The 22020-nt window shown below is 42.3% G+C and overlaps 1 long non-coding RNA gene across 1 annotated transcript in view; it reads right to left on the bottom strand.

Moving 5' to 3' along the window:
- Nucleotides 1-211: 211 nt before the first annotated feature.
- The window catches only part of LOC309343486, a 71388-nt gene continuing 49579 nt past the window's right edge, over nt 212-22020 (bottom strand). Inside the window, exon 3 of the long non-coding RNA XR_014157299.1 lies at nt 212-895. This is a non-coding gene — a long non-coding RNA (uncharacterized lncRNA). The remainder of the gene's footprint in view (nt 896-22020) is intronic.

Genomic DNA, 22020 nt, shown 5'->3' with positions numbered 1-22020 from the left:
AGTGAATGGGATGTTGGAACCCCAGGCCTCCTGTGATACATTCACAGGTTCAGATGCTGGTAATCATAGACTACTGTAATGTGCCCTGTATGAGGTTTCTCTTCTGGCTGGTCCTGAGGTTGCAGCTTGTGCAGAATACTTCAGCCGGAGTAGTGAGTGCTAACCCTTACCAAATATATATCATGTGGTGCCTACTTGTGGCATCTCAAGCTGTGGGGCAGGACCACAGTTCAGAGGCAAACCTTTGGGTTTCCTACCCCAGAATAAAGGACAATTGGTGTAAAGCAGCTTCCTTCCAATTCCAATTCCATTCTAGATATAGGATTGTATCAAAATCTGTTGCTGCCCTCACATCACCCTTTCCAAATCAAGATGCAAGTGCGCAAAAGGGACTCTTCCAAAAAGACAATTCATTTTCCTCCCTTTTCACATTTGCAAAGCTAGGGCTGTGAAGTCCTTCCCTTCCTCTTACTTTCCTGAATGCTTTCCTGAACATGGATTGTCGGGAAGAGTGGAACACTAGTGTCTCTAGTAATGTGAATAGAGGAGCAGTAAATTTGCATCCCAGCTCTCTTAAAAAACACAAAAACCTGCATGCTGGAGTGCCCTTATTCAGATAAAAAGGACCCATGAACATTAACTGCAACACAATACAAACTGTGATATAACCACAACCTGAGCAATAACCTGAGCAATATTGCATGATTACATTTGCCACCATTTTATTATGGGGCCAAAAGCACCCCTAAGAATTTATATCACTTGTTCAATAGCTCACCTATACACTGTCCTTTGCTTGCAGGTCTCTCAGGCCCAGCCACTGAATAAAAAACATTTTCTTGAATAACCTTGTGAAAGTCAAGGGGCACACGATTCTCTTGCATCTGATGAAGAGCTGCAAAGAAAGAGTACAGTCTCTTCATTTAGCTTGTAAAAGCTGCAGACTGGAAGAGAGTTTAATTTAATATGGTGTGTGCATTAAGAAAGAAAGAGGCTGAAAAACTGAACACTTGAGTGTGCTGGTGCTTGTAACTGATCGTTAGGCCTAATTGGATAGTCTGACATAGTCAGAAAAGTAACATTAACTAGGATTAGGGGGAGAAAAACACCCCTCAGAATCCATCATTCAAAAGGGGAAGATCCCCTCCAGCTGTAGTTTATTTAAAGTAAGCACAGTCTAAAGCAGTGGCAATATCATTCAACAGGAAAGAGAGTGTGGCTCTTCTACAAGAGATTTACTGTTTAGAACAGCTTCGCTGTGAAGTCACTAACATTTAGAGCACAACAAATCGGTGTTTATGTAGCTACACCACAATGAATGACAGTCTTTATGAACCTTGCAAGCAAAACTTAGTAGAGGCTGACAGTACTTGAAAGGAGAGAAATGTAGAGTTACTGGCACCGGCAGCTCAATAGGAGGCCCACCGTATTGTATGTCAGTGCCAGGCTCAGCCCAGAGGCATACAAAATAGGTGGCATCTTTTCCTTCTGTGCATAGATTCTGTTGGCCAATGTTTGTGTTGGCTTGGTGTTTCAAAAGCCTATGAACTCTTACAAATATTATTCAAATAAAACATATAAAATGTACATATTGTGACTTCCTAACCAATATGTCAACAACTGTCGTAAAAAGATACACAGCCATTACAATTACGGGACTATCTTCCATTCTGCAAATCCTTCTCAGTATACATGGCTTTTGCTGTCAAGAGAATAGGGATGACAAGGTATTATATATCTATTTCACTGGACCAATTCCTGCTGGAATAGCAAGGTACAAGTTTCAGAGGGGTAGTTGTTGATAGTTTTGTTGCAACAAATGCAAAAGTTCTTATGCAATCTTAAACACTAACTGGTTTATTATGGCATAAGCATTAAAGGACTAGAGTCCACTTCATTGGATGCATGGAAGGTTATGACAAATTGGCAGATATATAAATGGGCATTGATGTAAAAGATATAAAATTTTAATAGTGAGGCCAGAAGTTAGGGATAAAATGCTAAATGTATGAAAATAAATACTGTAGTGATGATTTACAAAGCAGTGTTGATAATAACATAAGCTTCCTGGTACTGGCACTGATAAGACAAATAACTATATTGCTAAGACAATTAAATCCATTATCTCGATTCAGGCCACATGTGATGAATCAAGCTTCTACATAACAACTCATCTACAAGTTTGTTTTTGTAGACTCATAGACAGAAAGCCTCATCAGGTATTTGGATTAGGTGCTAACACACAATGGGGGCTGTGGGAATGAATGAGCATGCTGGCTGTAGCCATACATCAGCCTACATGAATTGAAGGCTGAAATTCTGAAGTGGGGAGCCCCTATATTCATGGAGGATCCCCACACGTTTTAGAAGGTTTTAAAATACACCAGGAAGCACCATAGGTGGTCTCCACTTCAGAAGTTTGTGGAGGGTGAGGAGAGCATGGCGCTGATGCATTCATCCCCCTGATCTTTCCTCATGGGTTAGCAAGTCTGGAGAATGCTTTAATCATGCCTGATTTGTGCAGCATGGAAGCTTGTATATTTCTTGCAGAGTTTGGTATGACACTACTTTCATAACTGACTACTTTATAGCCTGAATCTAATCTCTGACATTGGCAAATGAAGTGTTGTTTGTTGACACCATTTATGAGTGCAGCTACAGCTGTCTACTGCTGCAACTTGGAATATTTGAATTTATTTACAAATCTACAGCTAGGCATAGGTGGATGCAAAACCTAGAGCACTCCAACAAACAGCCAAAGTAAACTCACTGTCCCAGCCAGCCCAAATGCTGTTAGGGACCAAACTAATCTCTTTGTCTCCAGGTTTTTCTCAATCTCTGGCTCAAACTTGACAACTGCAGTCTGTTGTTTTTCCTTAAAGTTAAGGAAGATTCAAATTGTTCCTCACTATTTCAAGCCATAAGCCAGCAGCCTCAGGTATGACCAGACTTGGCCAGCAGGTTTAATCAGCTTTAAGAAATCCTTCTGGCACGCTAGCTCTCTTGAGTCCAAACCCCAAAATGTATACCATTTATAGTACAGTACAGTCAATGCAATGCATTGGGACGTGGGTGGCGCTGTGGGTTAAACCACAGAGCCTAGGACTTGCCAATCAGAAGGTCGGTGGTTTGAATCCCCACGACGGGGTGAGCTCCCGTTGCTCAGTCCCTGCTCCTGCCCACCTAGCAGTTTGAAAGCATGTCAAAGTGCAAGTAGATAAATAGGTACCGCTCTGGTGGGAAGGTAAACGGCGTTTCCGTGTGCTGCTCTGGTTTGCCAGAAGCGGCTTAGTCATGCTGGCCACATGACCTGGAAGCTGTACGCTGGCTCCCTCGGCCAATAAAGCAAGATGAGCGCTGCAACCCCAGAGTCAGCCACAACTGGACCTAATGGTCAGGGGTCCCCTTACCTTTACAGTCAATGCATAGCCCCATAGCAACACATTACATATGTTAATGCTATGCACCCAAATACCACAACAAACAGCAGCTGTGCAATACACTATGCACAAAGCCTTATATAGACGCCACATCATTTGTTCTTCCAACAAATTAGCAGCTTGTATACTGCCCCCCTTCTACCACTTAGACATCCACACAGAATATGTATCACGTACAGGAAATTGGACTTCCAAACACAAGGGATGGAGAGCAGTCTATAGACAGCACAAGAAAACCACTTGAACAGAATAACAGCTGCTCACCCATTGATTATAACATTCTTGACTCACTGGTGTTGTTTATCCCTAGTAATGTCTGTCAGCTGAAGTACAGTCAACTCATTTGAACTATCTTTCTTCTCTAGAAGCAGAAGGGGAAAAAATCAATCTGTCCCTTCTACTTCGATTACAGAAGTGAGAAATAAAAGACCTTCCAAACCATCAGATGACCCTATATATTTTACTGATGTGTTTATATATTAGTGGCAGTTGGCAAGGCTGTGGACTGCCAAGCACCTTCTGATGACACATAATAAGCACAGGTGTGGGGGGAGGCTTGCATGTGTATGCGCACACACATACTCACAGAGGCCTGTGGTGAATAATAGAACAAAAAGCTCCTAGCAGCTCCACAAATCAAAGTGCACAAAAAAATAAACAAAGTAGTTAAATATCTCATTAGAAGGGCAAAAGATAGGAAGGGGGTGTTGCAAGAGGGTTTAAACAAAACTTCAGAGAGAGAGAGAAAAGATTTTAAAGTTTTAATGCATTAAAAAAAACATTTATTAATTAATTCAGTTTATAAGTCAGCCAATAACAATAGATCTCTAGGTATAATTTGTTGGTTATTGTTCCATTTTTCCTTATTCTGGTTCTGAACTCTCTCATATTCCTCTGTCTCCCTTTGACCAAGGCATGCTCTCTTTCAACCTGCCCCACTTAACATTTCTTTCCTTTGTTATTAGCCCAGTCAGACAAAATTTCTAGACAGTTCCATCAATACTGGTACTCAGTTATTTTTATTTTATTTTTTTAATAATATTTATTAAAAGTTTCCAGTTATAACAATATAAAAAAAACAAAACATCCAAATTTAAGATCTTATTTTCCGTAACATCTTTCCAGGACTTCCCCTCCCCTCCCCCTCTTATATTCCAATTCTTACAAATAAATTCAGCAATTTATTATCCCAAATTTTAACCTTATTATCATTAACCCAATTTAAAAATATTTTCCCATCTCCTAAGATCGACCTATTCCCTTCCACGCGTTCCCCCCTTTAATATACATAATAGATTAAAATATAATAAAATAAAATATGATTTTACACCCTTTGGATTCCAAATTTCCCTCCCCCTTTTCCTGGTTGCGTTCCCCATATTAATCAACATCTGATGTCTTCCTGGAGCTCCCACATTTATTTAAACCATAGTCCTTTACCAGTCTTCTTTAATTTTAAATGTCCAATCTTGGAAGGAGTCTATCTCAAAAAGGCCCATTTTTTCCATCCAGATTTTTATATACTTGGGAGTAAAAACTCCAATTTTATTTCTTAAACCTTTCAAATCTGGATGTCCCAAATGTTCCCACTTCCAACTTTGTCCAATTCTTATTATTCTTGTTGTTCTTGTTAATCTCTCTCCTCTTTCTTTTCCTGTTTTCCTGCACAAATGTTCTAATTCCAAAAGCTTCTAAATTCCACTGCAGAGGCTCTGTTATTCAGGAACGAAACATGATGCCAAGTCCCTTCCATTCTTCAATAGATAAGTCTATTGTCTACTTTAGTGTGTAAACCTCTGTAGCCAAAATAGTGTTCCATTTCTGCAGTTTCCCAGGAGATAAAAAGTTCTGTCAAATTCGATGCCAACAACTTGTAATATCCCTCGGCTCCTCTAGGTGGATTGTAATAACTCAGTTCCCTTCCAGATCACGTCCACCAGTCAAAGTAACTTATTATTCCTTGTTTTAAACATTTTGTATCCAATTTGTAACAAATATAACCGGCAAAGTCCTCGTAACAAAGTTTTCATTTTTGTTCTTCTGCTTTGACAGCTCTTTGACAGCTGTCAAAACCTCTCCTTGTCTTCTCCCGGCGCTCTAACTAAAACGCTCCCAGGTTCCGGGGGGGGGGGTGTTGCTTTTTGATTAAATTCCACTTTTCTCCTCCAGCTCAAACTTATAGTTTTCCATCGCGAAATTTCATAACTTTATCAAAATAGGGTTGCGCTCAATCTTAGATGTTAAGTCCTTTACTTTAGCTCCTCTACAACAGGGGGGGGGGCTGACTTCCTTTTTACGCCTCCCCCGCTCGTTCCGAATTCTTTAAAAATTTCTCGCCTTTTTTAATCCAAGTTCCGATTACTCACGGGTTATGCTTTTAAGTCCAAATTTCCAATAGAAGAAGTCAGCGCTCTCCGTCGAATGGCATGCGGCTTCGCTCGGCAGGGGAAGCGGAGGACTCAAAGCACCACCACCCCCTGTCACCCGTTCCGTAGCCTTTAAAAAGGCTCCTTCACGGGTCGGGGGGGGGCTCAAAAGGTGCCAGCCGAGTCACCATGTCCATGGGTTTCAGCGCCCATGGTTTTTAGGGGTCCCCGCGTCGCCGGCGCGGTAGGACCCAGCCCCTGCCGAGCAGGCTCCCTCCGGAGCTCGGAGGGAGTCCGCCATTCGGCGATGGCGCCAACCCGGAAGTCCCAATACTGGTACTCAGTTATTTGCTGCTCTCTTTTCTTCCCTTGCTTCCCAAGCACAAGGTTGTTTATGTGGTGACAGCAATGACTATACTCTCCTTCATTTTGTGTTGCACCATGTCGGCACACCAGCCATGTTGTATTATGCCATGTTCCCATGGCAGCCATTTTGTAACTGGTACCAATGACATTTTCTCAGTATTCAAAATGTGCCCACTGCTCTAAAAAGATTGGCAACCCCTGCCTTGGTACAGTGTTCAAAGCATGTAAACCAAGCATTTGTCATTTTTTTCTCTGCCATTTTTTTCTGTGGTATGCAATCCTGATTTTATCACCAGTCTTCCCAACATGCTTGCCTTCCAACTTCACACATTTTGCTTCATTGAACTAGAAAAAGTATTTTTCTAACTAACAAGTGCAAATACTTACTAAATACCTGGTTGCACGATGAGATACACAAAATACACAAAACACTTTCCCCTTGTTTACACCTCAGGATAAATGAAAACTGCTTAGCTAGAGACAAAATGGACTACACTGAATTGTCGTCAGTAAGCAAAGTGCAAAAATCAATGGCAGCTAACTGTTAAAAGGTGAAAAGTGGTGGAATGAATTTAGCCTTTTTTGGTGTAAAAATTATCATGAAACCCCGGTGCAAAAGGACCATGTCAGCCACATCTTATATAGTCATTTGCGTAGTCATTTTATACATAAAATCGTCTTCCTTGGAATCTTTTGAATCAGTCTCCAGGCTACTATCTTCCAGGTTAAGTGAGGCCACCACAGGAGGTCAAATATTTTATTGTAACAGGATATGGAATTCACAAATGCCGGAATAATTTTGCAATAAAACAAAATGTTCAGGGCTTGTGTACTATAATGAGACATATGAAGAACCATTAACTTGTCCCTTTCATCTGACTGCCATCTATCTTGATGTCCCATGGCCTTGAGGTTAACTGTATTTGCAGTGGGTGAGAATAATAGACACATTACGAATACTCGAGGTAGGATAAGACTCCCCAGCATAATGAAGAATTAATGATTCCTAATTTGTCTAGAGATACAGGATGGATGTCAGATCTGATGGATGCTTGCTGGGTGAATCAAGTTTGTCCTTTCTTTGCTCATGGTTGGCATCTTTTCAGCAGCTAAACATTAAAGTCATACTTGTACCAAACACTCGCAGTAATACAGGGTATATTTTATTGACATTGCTGTTCTGCCTTCCGTACAGGTTATGACAATTAATAGGTATCGGCAAGGAATAGTTTCCAACAGAGAAAAGGTTAATTGTTTTGCTACATAATCTAACTCCAGGGAATCTTTCACTCTGCTGGAAAAGCCACCTCTCATGATGCAACAGAAGAGAAGCCAGATGCTTCTTATTTGATAGGAGTGACCCTTATTCTAGATCCCTGCAGCTCCTTAAACAAATGACCTTCCTGTAAGAACACTGCAGCTCTAGTGGAGTCAGCGTCAAATATTTCTAAATTCTCTTATTTTTGAAATAGTGTACTCACCATCTTAGTATCCTGGATATGATGATATAGACTGGTTGAGACCATTCACATTTATTCATTTATTTATCTCCACCCTGATGCTTTGCAAAATGGTGATATGTAAGTACTTTTCTAAATGAACTAAAAATAGCTGCACTGGTTGCCAGATTGTTTCTGGGCCCAATTCAAGGTGCTAATGTTAGTGTTTAAAACCTATAACCACTCCGGCCCCAAATACCCACAAGACAGACTTCTTCCATACTGACCCTCTTGAGTGCTGAAAGGGGGCCATCTTGGTAGTTCCTCTGCTCTCAGAGGATCAAGAGATGGCAGCCCAGGAGAGGGCATTCTCTGTGATGCCCCCTAAGCTGTGGGACTCCTTCCCCACAGGGGGGCATCTGGCACCTTCATTATAAAGCTTCAGGAGAATGCTGAAGATGTACTCCTTTACCCTGGCTTTTGACATCTGAGGTGTATGTTTTTAGGATCCACCTTATTTGTATGAGTGCAAATTGTTTTAAAATGATTTTAATATTATTTTAATTTTTTTTAAATGTTATAATCTACCCTAGGAAATTAGGATGAAGGACAGGTAATCAAAAAACAAAAAAAACCAACAACAATCCTCTTTAATGCAGATGCACTATTTCCATGTTGTTTTTTAATTTTCTTTTGCAGAAACAGTAAATGTGAGTTAAATGGAAAAATAATATCGGACAGCATTTCAATGAGCATTTCAGTGTGTGGACACTGTAGAAAACTTCCATGCATGAGCAGCACTACATCCACAAAACAGTGCTCTGTGGAAGCAACCTTGCAAATTAAAAATACTGCAGTCTTATTGTGCCCTTTATTATATCAGTGGTTTTTTTTAAGTAGTCAGCATGCTGGGTAAACAGGAACTCTTCTCTTTTCAACAGATATCCCTTCTGTCCTTGAGGGCCATATGACATGACAAGCTCAGTAGCATGTAGCTTATCCCTGGGGAAGTCTTTCCCCCTTGTTCTTCTTTGCTTTTAAAATGCAGCTATGGACTCTACAAACCAAAGGAGAAGAACAGCATGGGGTGAAATGTGCTGTTTCCCCAGTCAAAATCAAAACTGCTTTTTGCATTACATAAGTAATTACATACCCCAGCAAAAAGCAGCTGGGGAGATTTCAGCAGAAAAATAGCACCAGGGAAAGGGTTGTGCTGGGTTTCCACTGCTCTTTGCAGCTTCTACGGCTGCAATTCATAAAACAAAACAAAGACACCAACTATGAATCAGGTGCCGCTTTATTTAAGTCACTGGCTTAAATGCTTTCTTGCTTTCTGTTTTTTTGTAAAAGGAGGGGAAATGGTCAAGACATCCTGGCTGTTCACATGAAAAAAAAATAATACTTTGATTTTCCAGGAAACTGTAAAAGATGAAAATAATAAGAAAAGAAACAAATAAGCTGGGGACGGACGGACGGACAACAACTCTGGCAGCTTCTCCCCTTGCTTGCTCCATTTGCCCCCAAACACCCACCTGACCATGTTAGCCTGTTCATTTTCATGTACGACCTGGTGTTACAATGAGTACAAGCATGGATGTGGTACGCTCTGCTGCACAGAGACCCAGAGCCCATTTCCACTAACCTTGACCTGTTGTAAGCCATCAACCTCCAGTGAGACTTGCCTCTGCTACACGCTGTTGCTACAGAGAGAATGGGGAGGGGGAAACCCACAAAGCATGTTTATTCTTCCAAGGGGACTTACGGATGGCTTGCCCCTATGCCACTCTAAATAGAAAGCACCATCCATTCAATTGCATTGGCTTCCTCCTCCTCTCCCCCCACCAGCTTCTTTCAGGTACATTGCTTCTCTTCAGCAACAACTACACATGCCCTGTTAGGGTCGCATGCTGATCAATTAAAATTACTTCTGCTGAAATACTTCTGAAGCCAGTTGCCTCTGTGCAAAGCAGGAAAACAGTGGCTATAGGTGCACAATTTACTGAAGCTTACAGGGCAAACGGAAGCATAGGAAGCTGGAGTAAATTATGCTGGCGTAAGTAAAGCCAGCATAAAGTACACCAGATCTAGAGCTCACTCAGGAGGCTCAGGAAGGGGAGGCTGGTGGCAGGCACCCATATCAGGTGTGTACAAACTGTGAGGCTGGTTATAGAAAACTCATGGGAAGTGGCACAGCAAAGGAATGGAAGCAAAAAGGAGATGGAGTGTCCACCATGTTCACAGCGATGCTCACTACAGTGGCAGCCAAGCATCACTGTGCATCACAAATCCCAGGCACACCAACTGCACACCCCCGGTGGTGGGAATGGGCAGACAAGTGGGAGGCCAGGCAGGCAGGCAAGCACTGTTGAAAAATTCCATTCCACCTTTAGTTGCATGTCACATGTCTGTTTACATACCAGCACAGTCTGCTGGGAACTTCTGTTGTGCGTATAGCTTTTGCTTCTCTCTGTCTCTCTGAGAAGACAAAGAGAGAGACGACATGTTTCTTTGTCCTGATTTATGATTAATAAATCTGTAGTTGTAGTATGCTCCCACAAGCCTCATGCCTATTCTGTGTGCACAGTTCGCTCGGCTGTTATAGTGTGCCCTAGCTTTGAAGCCTGGGTCACTGATTTACATTGGAGCAGAGGCCAATGGGTCTTCGCAGAGGGGCGAATGGAAGGAGACGACCCAGCTGGGACTAGCCAGCTGGCCTTGCGACCCTCTGCATACCAACAACAGGCACTCCACTGGCATTTCTTGTGCCTGCTGTATGCAAGGCCTGCCTGGGAGCTGACAGCCCAGTGCTGAAGGGGAGCCTCTCCACCATGCAATCCCAGCACCTGTTCCTGCCACTGCTGCCTCCCACGATAAGGTGCTGGCATCATGTTCAACTTTGGCCAGTCTCCGTTGGGCCACTAAGGCTGGGGGCATTCTCTTCCCAGACCCCTGTGGGGCAGTGTGAGCAGGCACCTCTCTTTGGGGCAGGTGGCACAGCTCAGAGGCCGGGGCAGTGGTGGCTGCTGCCCAGAGGATTCCGAAGGGAAGGGGGGGAGAGGAGGCTGAGGGAACACTCCACAAGGGAGGGTATTCGAAAAAGGGCGATGCTGCCAGCTCTGTAGGCAACGGGTGGCATAACTGGGCCCCTGAGCCCCACAGGGGTGCTGCAGAAAGAATGTAGTTGGTCAAGGGAGCTGTGGACTCAAAAAGGTCAAAAGCCTCTGCTCTAAGCACATGCTTGTTTTGCTTAATGATTAATCCACCCCTGCTCCAAGGAATTCAAAGCGCATGGGGAAATGTCAAATGGCAGCTCCCTAAAATATTTTATTGGGTGCTCCCAAGGGACCTCGGTTGGCTCCTATGACCCTTAGGGACCCTTCTAACTCTATGATTCTATGATTCGTACACTGAATCAGAAAAAAATGATTAATATGCTTTGCTGCTATTAAAGGTAAAGGTAAAGGTACCCCTGCCCGTACAGGCCAGTCTTGACAGACTCTAGGGTTGTGCGCTCATCTCACTCTAGAGGCCGGGAGCCAGCGCTGTCTGCAGACACTTCCGGGTCACGTGGCCAGTGTGACGAGGCTGCTCCGGCGAACCGGCACCAGAGCAGCACACGGAAACGCCGTTTACCTTCCCGCTATAAAGCGGTACCTATTTATCTACTTGCACTTAAGGGTGCTTTTGAACTGCTAGGTGGGCAGGAGCTGGGACCCAACGACGGAAGCTCAACCCACCACGGGCATTCGAACCGCCGACCATGCGATCGGCAAGTCCTAGGCGCTGAGGTTTTACCCACAGCGCCACCTGCGTCCTTATTGCTGCTATTAGGCTGTTTATTTGTTGCACAAGGATCAGAGTACTATCGCTACTGGGGATGAGAACTTAAGATGGAGCAGGGTGTGCAGCATATTGACAACTAGGACTGTCCTAGATGTCAGGGGATTTTCTGTTTTGCACATCACAAACTCTTGGAAGCAGAAGGAGAAAAGGGCTCTCTCACCTTCAAAAGATACAGAAGAGTGAAATGTCAAAAGGTAGCCTAGAAGGGCAGCAAATTTTAATACCAGAAGAAACAAAGGGTACTAAAGTTATATGCTTCCATATTTAGAGAAAGAAAGAACAGAAGGAAGGAAGCCATCCCTATATCCGGCGTGTGATTCTGGCTTCCAGTAAATTCAATAAGAAATGTTAATAGCAAGCAAGGAATAAGAAGACTGTGGCAGAACTCTCTGCAGCAGCTGCTTGTGCACACACTGCCCTGGCTACTTCCATTCATCTCCTTACTTCTCTCTTCCCCACTGGCTGAAGCACACAATGGATCAACTACTTTGCAGTTGAATCTGGGGGCAGGGAGGAATGCTGAGATCTCTCCTTAGTAAAAAGTGAAAGCAAATTAAATTAAGACTGCACAGTCTTGCAAGCTTGGGAAATAAAATCAAACTTCCCAAATCAGATAAAAACAAAATCAAGAGGGCAATTAAATGTTCTGTTCCAAACTGAAGAAGGTATAATAGGTTTGCTGTTTTAAATTGAACATGGCATGCTAGGATACAAACTTGGACAACTCCACTCTTGTCTAATAGTTCATTTTAAAACTGGAAGCCACAAGAAACATTTTGAACAGCTTGCAACAACACTGTCAATAGCTTTTGAAATGAATAGATGAATAAGGTGTAAAGAAAATTATTATTGCTGTTATTCAGCCAAATAGCACACATTAGAATAAAAAACTCCCGGTTCAACTCAGACCATTAAAAGCCATTAATCCAACTCATCAAAATATTCCTCTTCTTTCTTGCATAGATGCAAATAAAAAATATATATTTAATGGTTAAAACTAGATCACTTTTACAGTGCAATCCTACTATGCATGTTTACTCAGAAATAATGTCCACAATTTTCAATGGATTTTATTCCCAGGTGAGTATCCATAGGATTATGGCATTCAAATAGAGCATTTTCTCTCTCTTGCCTGAGGAAGGAGCTTGAATGCAAAGCACTATGAATCAAAGCCCCTTCCTCCACCCCCCTTGGCTGCAGGACCAGTTTCGTGTCAGGGAGCTACCTAGTGTAGTGGTTTTCAACCAGTGTGTCACGGCACCCTGGGGTTCCTTGAAGGATGGTCAGGGGTCACACAGGCAACACTGGCCTCTGTCCCTCTTTCCTTCCCTCCCTTCTCTGATGCCCTCTTGCATCTCTGCCTCTCAAAGGCTTGCACACAGCTGTTTGTTGCAGAGGCCCTGGTTGCAAGCTCCACAGGCGAATGATGCCCCTGGGGCTGGTCAGGGGGTGCTGGTCGCCAAGAGCTGAGAGGGCCTCAGAGTAAGCAAGCAAGGGGGTGAGGCAGCCAAGCCAGCTAGTCCACCAGTCCTTGCTGTTGGGAATGGACAGACAAGTCCTAGGGCCCTGTGGGGCAGGGGGAGGGCACATCGCTTTGGGACGGGAGGGCAGCTCAGAGACCAGGGATGGCAGCAGCAGCTGCCTGGAGGACTTCCAAGGACAGCAGAGAGGAGAGGAGGCTGAGGGAACACTTCACAAGGGGGTGGTGTTTGAAAAGGGTAAGAGGCTGCCAGCTCTGCAGGCAAGGGGTGACATAACTGGGCTCCTGAGTCCCATAGGGGTGCCACAGAAAGAATGTAGCTGGTCAAGGGAGCTGTGGACTCAAAAAGGTTGAAAACCTCTGCCCTAGCAAGGGCCCTTTCAGTTAGCTGTGCTGCAAAACTGGGTTATATTCAGTGCTCCCCCCCTAAAAATGTTTAGGGGTACTCTCATTTTCCTACTCATATTGAAATACTGCCCCTCAATGAAGCCAAACTTAGATTCACAAAATGTTTAGGGGGATGCGTACCTCTGCTTCCCCACAGAAAAAAGCACTGTTATATTTAATAATTTTTATGCACATTAAACCCATTAAAACCAATGGACCTAAGTTAGTAATGGCCATTGATGCCAATAGGTTTATTCTGGGTAAAGTTTAGTTGAATACAGCCTTTTATCTTCTGTCCTTTTCTAATAGGCTGATCATATAACAAGAATGCCAAATAAAAGAAAGGCTGGTAAACAGAACAATGGACTCAACCCTTTCAAGGTGGAAAATAATTCATTTGACCATGGCTATTGTTACATGTCCTGTGACCTCTGAGCAATGAGGGGTTTTAGAGGTCCCTGCATGTACCTTGGGGTTTGGTTTCCTTGGAACAGAAGTCACTAGAGTTTGGTGACATTTCTCTGTTATAAGGTTTCTTCACACATATATCAAGACAGAAGGCTCACAGCATTAACATTCCAACAGATACATACCATACTTCTTCTCCATTAAGTTTCTACAGGGGCATAGCACAGCCATAGCTGTCGGTTTTGCACATAAAGCAAATCTGTCTCTTTCCAGCTCCACTCCCAAGACTACCAATCTATTGTTCTCTTTCATATGGACACACCTTGATGACATTACCTACAGCCAGAAGATTTAGAAGATATGTCCCCTTCAAGGAGGTTTTCCAACTATTAGTTTCTGTGACAACTAACCACCTGTATTTCACCAAGTCTTCTGTAAGGCAAAGGTCCATTATTTCAATTCAGGTGTATCTACCAGGCAAAGCCTGTCCATCCAGGTTACCTCCTTAGAGTTATTCTTCTGTAGAATGCAATCATATAGCTATAAAATCACAAGCTTGGAGAGGACCCCAAAAAACCAATTTAGTCCAACTCAAAAATTAAAACACTATTAGGAGACTTATGTATTCCCCCCCCCCCCTCTGGCAAAGAAGACTGATATGCATGATGGAGATTGGGAAAAATCAGCTTCAGCAGGAGCCAAAAATTATCTTGGATTTTCAAATACTGGCAGATATATATGCTCTAACTTTTAACATTTGGTCAGTGGGATTTCTATGGTAAAAACAGAACTGGCAGCAGTTCATTTTTGTGCAGTGTGATAAAGTTCACTTTTAAACTAAACAGTCTCAAATGCATCTTCTGATCTCACCACTGAGCAACCATAGTCAGCCACTGTAAGGGCACACACTATGAATGATTTAGTTGTTTAAGCAAAAGCCATAACAAAGTAACAGAACAAAGGTTGATATTCAACTAATAGTGCAATGCTTACCATGCCTACTGAGGAATAAGTCCTATTGAACTCAAAGGTGTTTACTCCCAGGTAAATGAGATTAGGATTTCAGCCTTAGTCATATGGCCCTCTAATTTTACCATTAATGCTGCTGCAGTCTTTTGCACATTTACCTAGGAGTGAAGCCCATTAAATCCCTTGCGTGATGGGATAAGGATCTGGTGCACCATCTGGATCCAGTTCCTTATTTCTGGGCTAAAGCATTATTTACATTCTTCTAAATTCCTTAGGAAAGAACAGGCTTTTTAAATAATGGTTTTGTGGCGCCTTGTTGAATTACTTTGAAAACTATGAAGATCAGGAAAGGCTGAAGAAACTTGGATGTGTTTCTGGAAAGGGGGAAAGACGGTTGGTTACAAGGCACCCAGAATTTCTGCTATTGGGGAATGGTAGCCTTTGCCTGAAGAAGGAGGTTCCACTCCAGTCTTGGGAAAGACAAAAGTGGAGCCTTTGCTATTGCTGGGATTCAAGAACGTCATGTTCAAGGCAAGGACTCTGTATGACCTTTAAAAATACCCTTCTTGTGAATCTATTGTCTCTGACCTTTTTGTCCCCCTTTCAGGTTATTGCTTGCAAATTACAGAAGACAGCAAGATCTTTTCTTGGGTGCGAAACCTACTGAAATTGCAGGGTTAACATTTAGGAAATCAGAGCTAAAGCATTGATAATTCACTGCCCGCTGTCATATATATGTATATATATTCATACAATCAGTGTTTAGTTTTAAAATAATAATAATCTCTGATCAGTTATGTAGAAGAGTGGTATGTGCCAGTGTTAACTGTGATCAGGATTAATCTGCCCACAAAGTCTGTCAGCATTTCAATACAATGGAAACCCTGGAGATTTACAAGGCTGCTAAGATCTTATGCATTATTGGAACAATGTGTAAACCTGACGCTTTCGTTGTTCAGCAGGTTTTTAGGAATTCACTGTTCTCCTGAAAATTCCAAATATGAATAATGCCAAACGACACCATGGGAAAAGAGTTTCAATACCACAGGGGAATGGGAGGAAAAATATTGAAATCTGTACATAGCGCAGAAGAATGGAAAGGAAATTATTGCAGGATTTCCACAATATAGAAATTAGGGGTGACTTCAGAGATTACAGCTAGCAAAAGATGAAACCTTCCCAAACCCATTCTTCCCTCGAGGCCTTTGGCTTAACTCCTCACTCCCAACCAAAAAGTAGGGATGGGAGAGGACATGCCAGTGTAGTGAGGAACAGAATCAAGGCATGAATAGAGATATTACCTTCAACCTATCTTGATGGGATTCCCTATTTAGCAGTCATCAGAGATTTGTAATATGAAAAGACCAGAACCTGTACCTTCATGTGTAACAAAACTAGCCCAGAGATGAAATGGTAATTCATGGCATGTGGTTTGTTTCTAAAACTGATGATTCTACTAGCATTACTAAAAATGAGTTTGTCTGATTGTCTCCTATACCTTGTTTTCTTTTCCCTTCCTCACTTCCCCAGCCCACACACTCTTCTTTCCCCTTCCATCTACCAATTCAATTTTGTGAAACTCTTGTCTCTTATGACATTCATCATACCTGTCCATTCTTGATGGAGGGTGCCATGATGTCATGTCTGCAGTCTTTCCTTACTGTAAGCAAACATAAATTATTTTCTCTTTTCAATGTCATGGGCCCTGATGTTGACTTGAGTTTCTCTACCTCAAAATATATATTTTATACCTCAGTCAATTCTTACTCTGATTTACGAGTTATCAGATGGCGCAGTTTTTTTTAATGAGCTCAGACTAAGCTGTATGCATGTTGATCCCCACCTTTAGTTCTGTCCATTGGACATGAGGCATTTTGTGACTATCATTAAAGCAGTGAGTTGCCTAAGGCCACCCACTGAGTTTCATGTCTGAGTGGGGATCTGCATCTCAACCTCCCAGGTCCTAGTGCAACACTCTAACCATGACAACACGCTGGAATCGGGCATTTTTCAATTTATCACCCACACTCTTCACCACACTAGTTCTCAGTACAGAGATGAGAGCTGCAACATGTTACATGAGGACAAGTATAACCCCCCCTTTAAAGTTAGCAAGAATTCCTTTAAAACAATTAATCAAGTTGCCTGTTCATGAGTTCAGTACTCACTACTTTTGCCTTTGTTTTTGTTTGCATGTTTTAAGCAAACTCTCCTACTCAATGCCCTCCCCCTTTCCTTTTTCTCTTGTCACCGTCTAAACCTGGCAGCTGTGAAATATTAATTGTCTCGTTTGAGGCCTGTCATAGCTGTCAGAAAACATCAAGCTGGCATTCACTGGGAGCAAAGCCATTTCAAAACACAATGCTGAGATCACCTTTTGCATCAGGGGAGAAATGTGGCTTTGTTTGTTTAGAGAACCTTCAATTCTCCCTTCATGTCCTTCTGCAGCTGAACCTGATCTGGGAAAAACATATGAACGAGAGGGGGCATTCAATCAGGGCTCTCATCAAAAAGCTATATAGTGCCAATTCCAATGCTGTGGTAGGAAGCAGCCCCAGAAGGCTTCCCCTTCCAGTCACCTATCAGGGAGCAAAGGGTCCTATTTATTCTGTATGTGCTCTCTCCAGCCACCTTGCTGCAAGCACAGCCTAGCATTACAATGACAGCTGATGAGCCCTGACTGTTACAGAGATTGTCAAGAACCAGGTACAAGGGATGCCAATGAGATCTTTCTGGGCAAAGTCAAGAGTGATGGGAACAGCTTGCTGAGCCAACCTAACCTTGCTGTGATGCCAAATGACATTGGTATGTCAGAGATGTGTCATCTGGGAAAAGCACCAAGGCAGAATGGCATAGCTCATGAAACCTCTATGGACTGCAACTCTCCCTTTGCGCTTTCAGACCTATGTGGGATGTAGTTAAGCCCAAACCTGTTAATATCCACCCTCTTCACATATTACTTGGGAAAACTGATAACAAAGGGGTTGAAGTGCTGCATTTTCTATCCATGCAGGCACCCTTCATGATATAGAACTAGGGTGGCCACCTGTCCCATCTTACAGATGACAGTCCTCTATTTTGAAGGGCTGTAAAAAAACTGTCCTCTGTTTGAAAGTGTCCTCCATTTGTGGACTCTTCAACCTAAGTCTGATTTAAATATAAAGGAGAGCAGGAGCCTTGAATATGTCCATCAACAGCCAGCAGCACCTGTTCAGCAAACTGAACAAGCCAACAAGCCACCCGGTGTCTTCCACACTATGGCGAGGTGAATGCTGCAGACATGCTGAATATTATTCCTCTGGAGATCAAGTGGAAAGGATTTTCTCCCATGGAGTAAGGGAACAATAGCCCTGAATACTTCATTGGAACATGCAAAATGGAAGATAACTGTGTGCCTTTGCTGGGGGGTTGTCACAAATGGTCCTCAAATGGCAGGGCTGCAGAAATCTCTAGCTCAGTTGAAGGAAAACAAGTCACCAATGGATTATTTTAAATACGTTGTGAATGGGGGGGGGTAATTGGGTGGTGGTGGTTGTTTTTGCTATTAATTTTGTGTGTTTTATATTGTAAAATTTATGTTGTGAACCACCCTGAGTTCTACAGGTTTACGGCAGTATAAATAAATAAATAAATAAATAAATAAATAAATAAATAAATAAATCCCAATTTTGCCTTCTCTGAATTTTGTATTGAATTATTGTTAATTTAATATTTTTAAAGGATGCAGCGGACTTGGTCCAAATCCTTCCAACATTCAACTCTTAGCCTATAGCTTCTTTTATCCAACAACATCTAGTGAGGTGAAAATCATTGGAAAAGAATTTTATGACAATTTTGGGAGCAGGGTTTTCTTTTTTAGGCTCTGCTTGAACTGGGAAAACATGGTTCAGTTGCATAGTGTGACCCTCAAAAGTGGTTAATATATGTTTAGGAAAGTAAACAGCATGCCAACCTCTGACACAGAGCTTTAGCTGAACGTGTGTGAGAGGAAAATAAGGAAGCAGTTGATAAGGATTCTGAGGAGATCAATTGACTACAAAGTCTGACGGAATGCTGTCAGGTCAAAGACAGATGATTGCTGTTTGATTATTCCCTCTTTCTGCTTCCCAGAGCAATTATCAGATCTTCCCATTTTCAGTTATCAAATTCACTATGCGAAATTAGAACTTGCCTACCTATCGGGCACTACATCAGCCTCTGGAGCAGGGGTAGAGAACATCTGGCCATCCAGATGTTGTTGGTTCCATCTGCCCTAGCTAACATGGTCAATGGAAGTTGTAGACCAGCAACATCTGGAGGGCAACAAGTTAGGCACCTCTGAATTAGCGGCTCAAGGACAAAACTGATAATAGCCTTGAATGAACTGGTCATAGTGTAAGAATTTTCCCAAGCAGAGAGAATCGATGTATGCTTTGGTGTGAGAGCGATCATATTTACCAAAAGTCCCTATTTCTCTTGGTTGCACTCGTTCTCCCTCTTCCTCCATTTGTAAATAGCAAACTGGGCACCACCACAACATTGAGGTTATGTGAGTAAAGTAAGTTAAGCATAATGTGATGTTCAGATGTTGCAGCACTGTAGCAATGAGAACTACACAAATACCTAGAGAGAGCCGAATGCCCCAGATATTAGCCAAATACTCTTCCTGTTGCAAATCTTTAGGGTTTTATCCCTCACTGGTAATGAACATTAGCAACGTGCAGTTCTGCAGAAGTGTGTGCATCTGCTATAATCCCTTCTGTTATTTGATCATGAGCCTGGAGCATATTTATGCCACATGAGTCTTCTTAGTCTCACCTGCTTTCAAGGATAATTAAAACCTAAATCTGCATTGATAGAGTTGCTTGATTCTTTTAGGTCTTATTTAGAACCAGATGACAATCAGAGAGCTTGTTTGTTTTTCAGAGCCTTTTCATATGTGACATTTCCCCTATACTAAGATAATCTTCATGCAGGAAAAAGTATTACCTTCTCATATGAAGCACACCACAAAAGCTCATTTTGTCACAATTTTATAGGGAGGCACTGTTTTCTTGCATGATGCTTTCCTTATACAGTGGTACCTCAGGTTAAGTACTTAATTCGTTCCGGAGGTATGTTCTTAACCTGAAACTGTTCTTAACCTGAAGCACCACTTTAGCTAATGGGGCCTCCTGCTGCTGCCGCACCGCCGGAGCCCGATTTCTGTTCTTATCCTGAAGCAAAGTTCTTAACCTGAAGCACTATTTCTGGGTTAGCGGAGTGTGTAACCTGAAGTGTATGTAACCCGAGGTACCACTGTAATCACATGTAGAGATGATGGACTCCTGCTTTGTCAAGAGCCCAGCCACTTCCTGATTATTATTTTTTAATCAAAGGATAGTTTGGGTAACTTTTAAAGCCTCACTACCACAAGGGTGCAACCAGTTGCTCCAATTCCTCCCACAGAATAACTGTCCAGTTTGTGGGTGGCATGGGGGCAACAATCAGGCAATAATGACTTGGTTGATTGCATAGGCCTTTAAACATTATGGTAACATTATGAGATGAACCCAGAGAAAACCAGCTCACATGCGTCTCCCAAAAGTTCCAGGCAGAATGGTTAACAAACAGGGATGATAGGAACCATAGCACAGCAACATCTGGAAAATCACAGATTCCCCATCTCTGACCTAAAGGGTGTCTCAAAAATGCAGAAATGCCCCTGGGATCAGCAATGCCTGAGAATAAGAAAACTATTCATTTCCCAATGCAAGAGGGGATGCACTAGACCACAAGTTTGGATTAATTCATCCAAAATAATCACCAACCGCACTTTCCACATTCACAACCACTGATGCTGATCTGAATCCTCCAGAAGCATGCACTGCAATAATAGCAAAAATAAACACTTTTTACATTTTATCTTTCATATTTTATAATTCTTTAAATACTATGGCTGCATTCCAAAATGATGGCTGAAGTGTGTTATGGGGATGCTAATCAAGCAATTAGCAGTATCAGTGGTGCTGAGCATGCAATGTTAGTTGAATATTCCTACTCCTTCTCTTGGAAGGTATTGTGGCAGATTTTTATTGCCCAGGCAAAGGTTTTGATTTTGGGGGGAAATGTTTTTTTTTTTAGCATCATCCACAATAAAGGAAAAAAACCTACCTCAGATCCAGTTAGCAACTAGTGAAAGCTCACTTCCTGTGAAGAACCCTTACCCAAGAAATTGAACATTTCTGTTACAAAAAAAAATCTAATCAGAAGACTATCAGGATCAGAAATGTTTGGAGCCAAAAATGTGCTGTTTGGAAAGCATCTTAGGTTGAATGAGGTTATGTTTACACAGACAAACATAGAAATCAGGATCTGCTTATTCTCCACACACCCCTACCACAGCTTGAGACCAACTTTCCCATACTTTAACAACCCATTTTACAGATATAATATCAGGGAACTGAACACTAATTCAATAAGATATCTTGTTCCTCCCCTGTCTTGCTCTGTGGCACAAGAAAGACTGAAATTTGGCGTAGGAACTCTATAATGGAACTCTGTAAAACAGGGAACATTAAAAATGCATAAGAAACGAGGTTTTTCACAGTTCTATGCTGCTATGAGGAATGAAGAAAATATATCCTGAGGGTGGTTTAATACACACATCTCTGAACATTTTTAGCTTCAGCAAGGAAAAAGAAATGAGCAGATTTCAGTGCAACAAAAATGGTGGAGAGCCTCCAGGAATGGGGAGATTCCCCAACATGAGATGGGTCTCCATGGACATTCTAGCTCTTTTGTGATGCATGCCATCCAGATGTTTTTGTTGGAAGAGAATTTCCTTGTGCTAGGCAACTAGTAACCCCTCCTTCTGGCAGATTTTGTTGCTGGAGAGACCAGTGAAAAGAGTGAGGAGATAATAAAAATCATAGGGTTTTTATTATTTAGAGATGTGAAATATTCAGTATCCCAACATTATCTTGGGGAGTGGGGGAGAGAATGGTTGCCTTGGTAACCACGGGAGTTGTGAAGGAATTGTATTTTTATAAGTCATAAGGCTACACACAGGACATATCTATCCCACTGTGTTTTTTGAACTCAGAGGCTTTATGAGTTATTAGTAGAACTATTGCAATCAGGAATCCTGGTTTTCCCCTCTGTGCTGGGGATACCAACTGATCAGGAAAAACAACGCACATTGAGTTTGTCTAGTTGCTTTTGATTCACTTTTAGGTCAGTTGCCAGAAAAGAAAGGGTTTTTTTTTGGGGGGGGGGTATTTCCCCATCCCCATCCCACGTTTTAAAGCTGCACATTTTAGGAGAAGTGGCAGTGTATGTGCTGGACTTTGCACTTTGTAATC

The sequence above is a fragment of the Podarcis erhardii genome (genome assembly GCF_964252035.2).
Source record: "Podarcis erhardii genome assembly, chromosome: 6".
NCBI classification, from domain to species: domain Eukaryota; kingdom Metazoa; phylum Chordata; class Lepidosauria; order Squamata; family Lacertidae; genus Podarcis; species Podarcis erhardii.
Note: the sequence above shows the minus strand (reverse complement) of the source record. Positions and strands in the feature narration are given on the sequence as shown.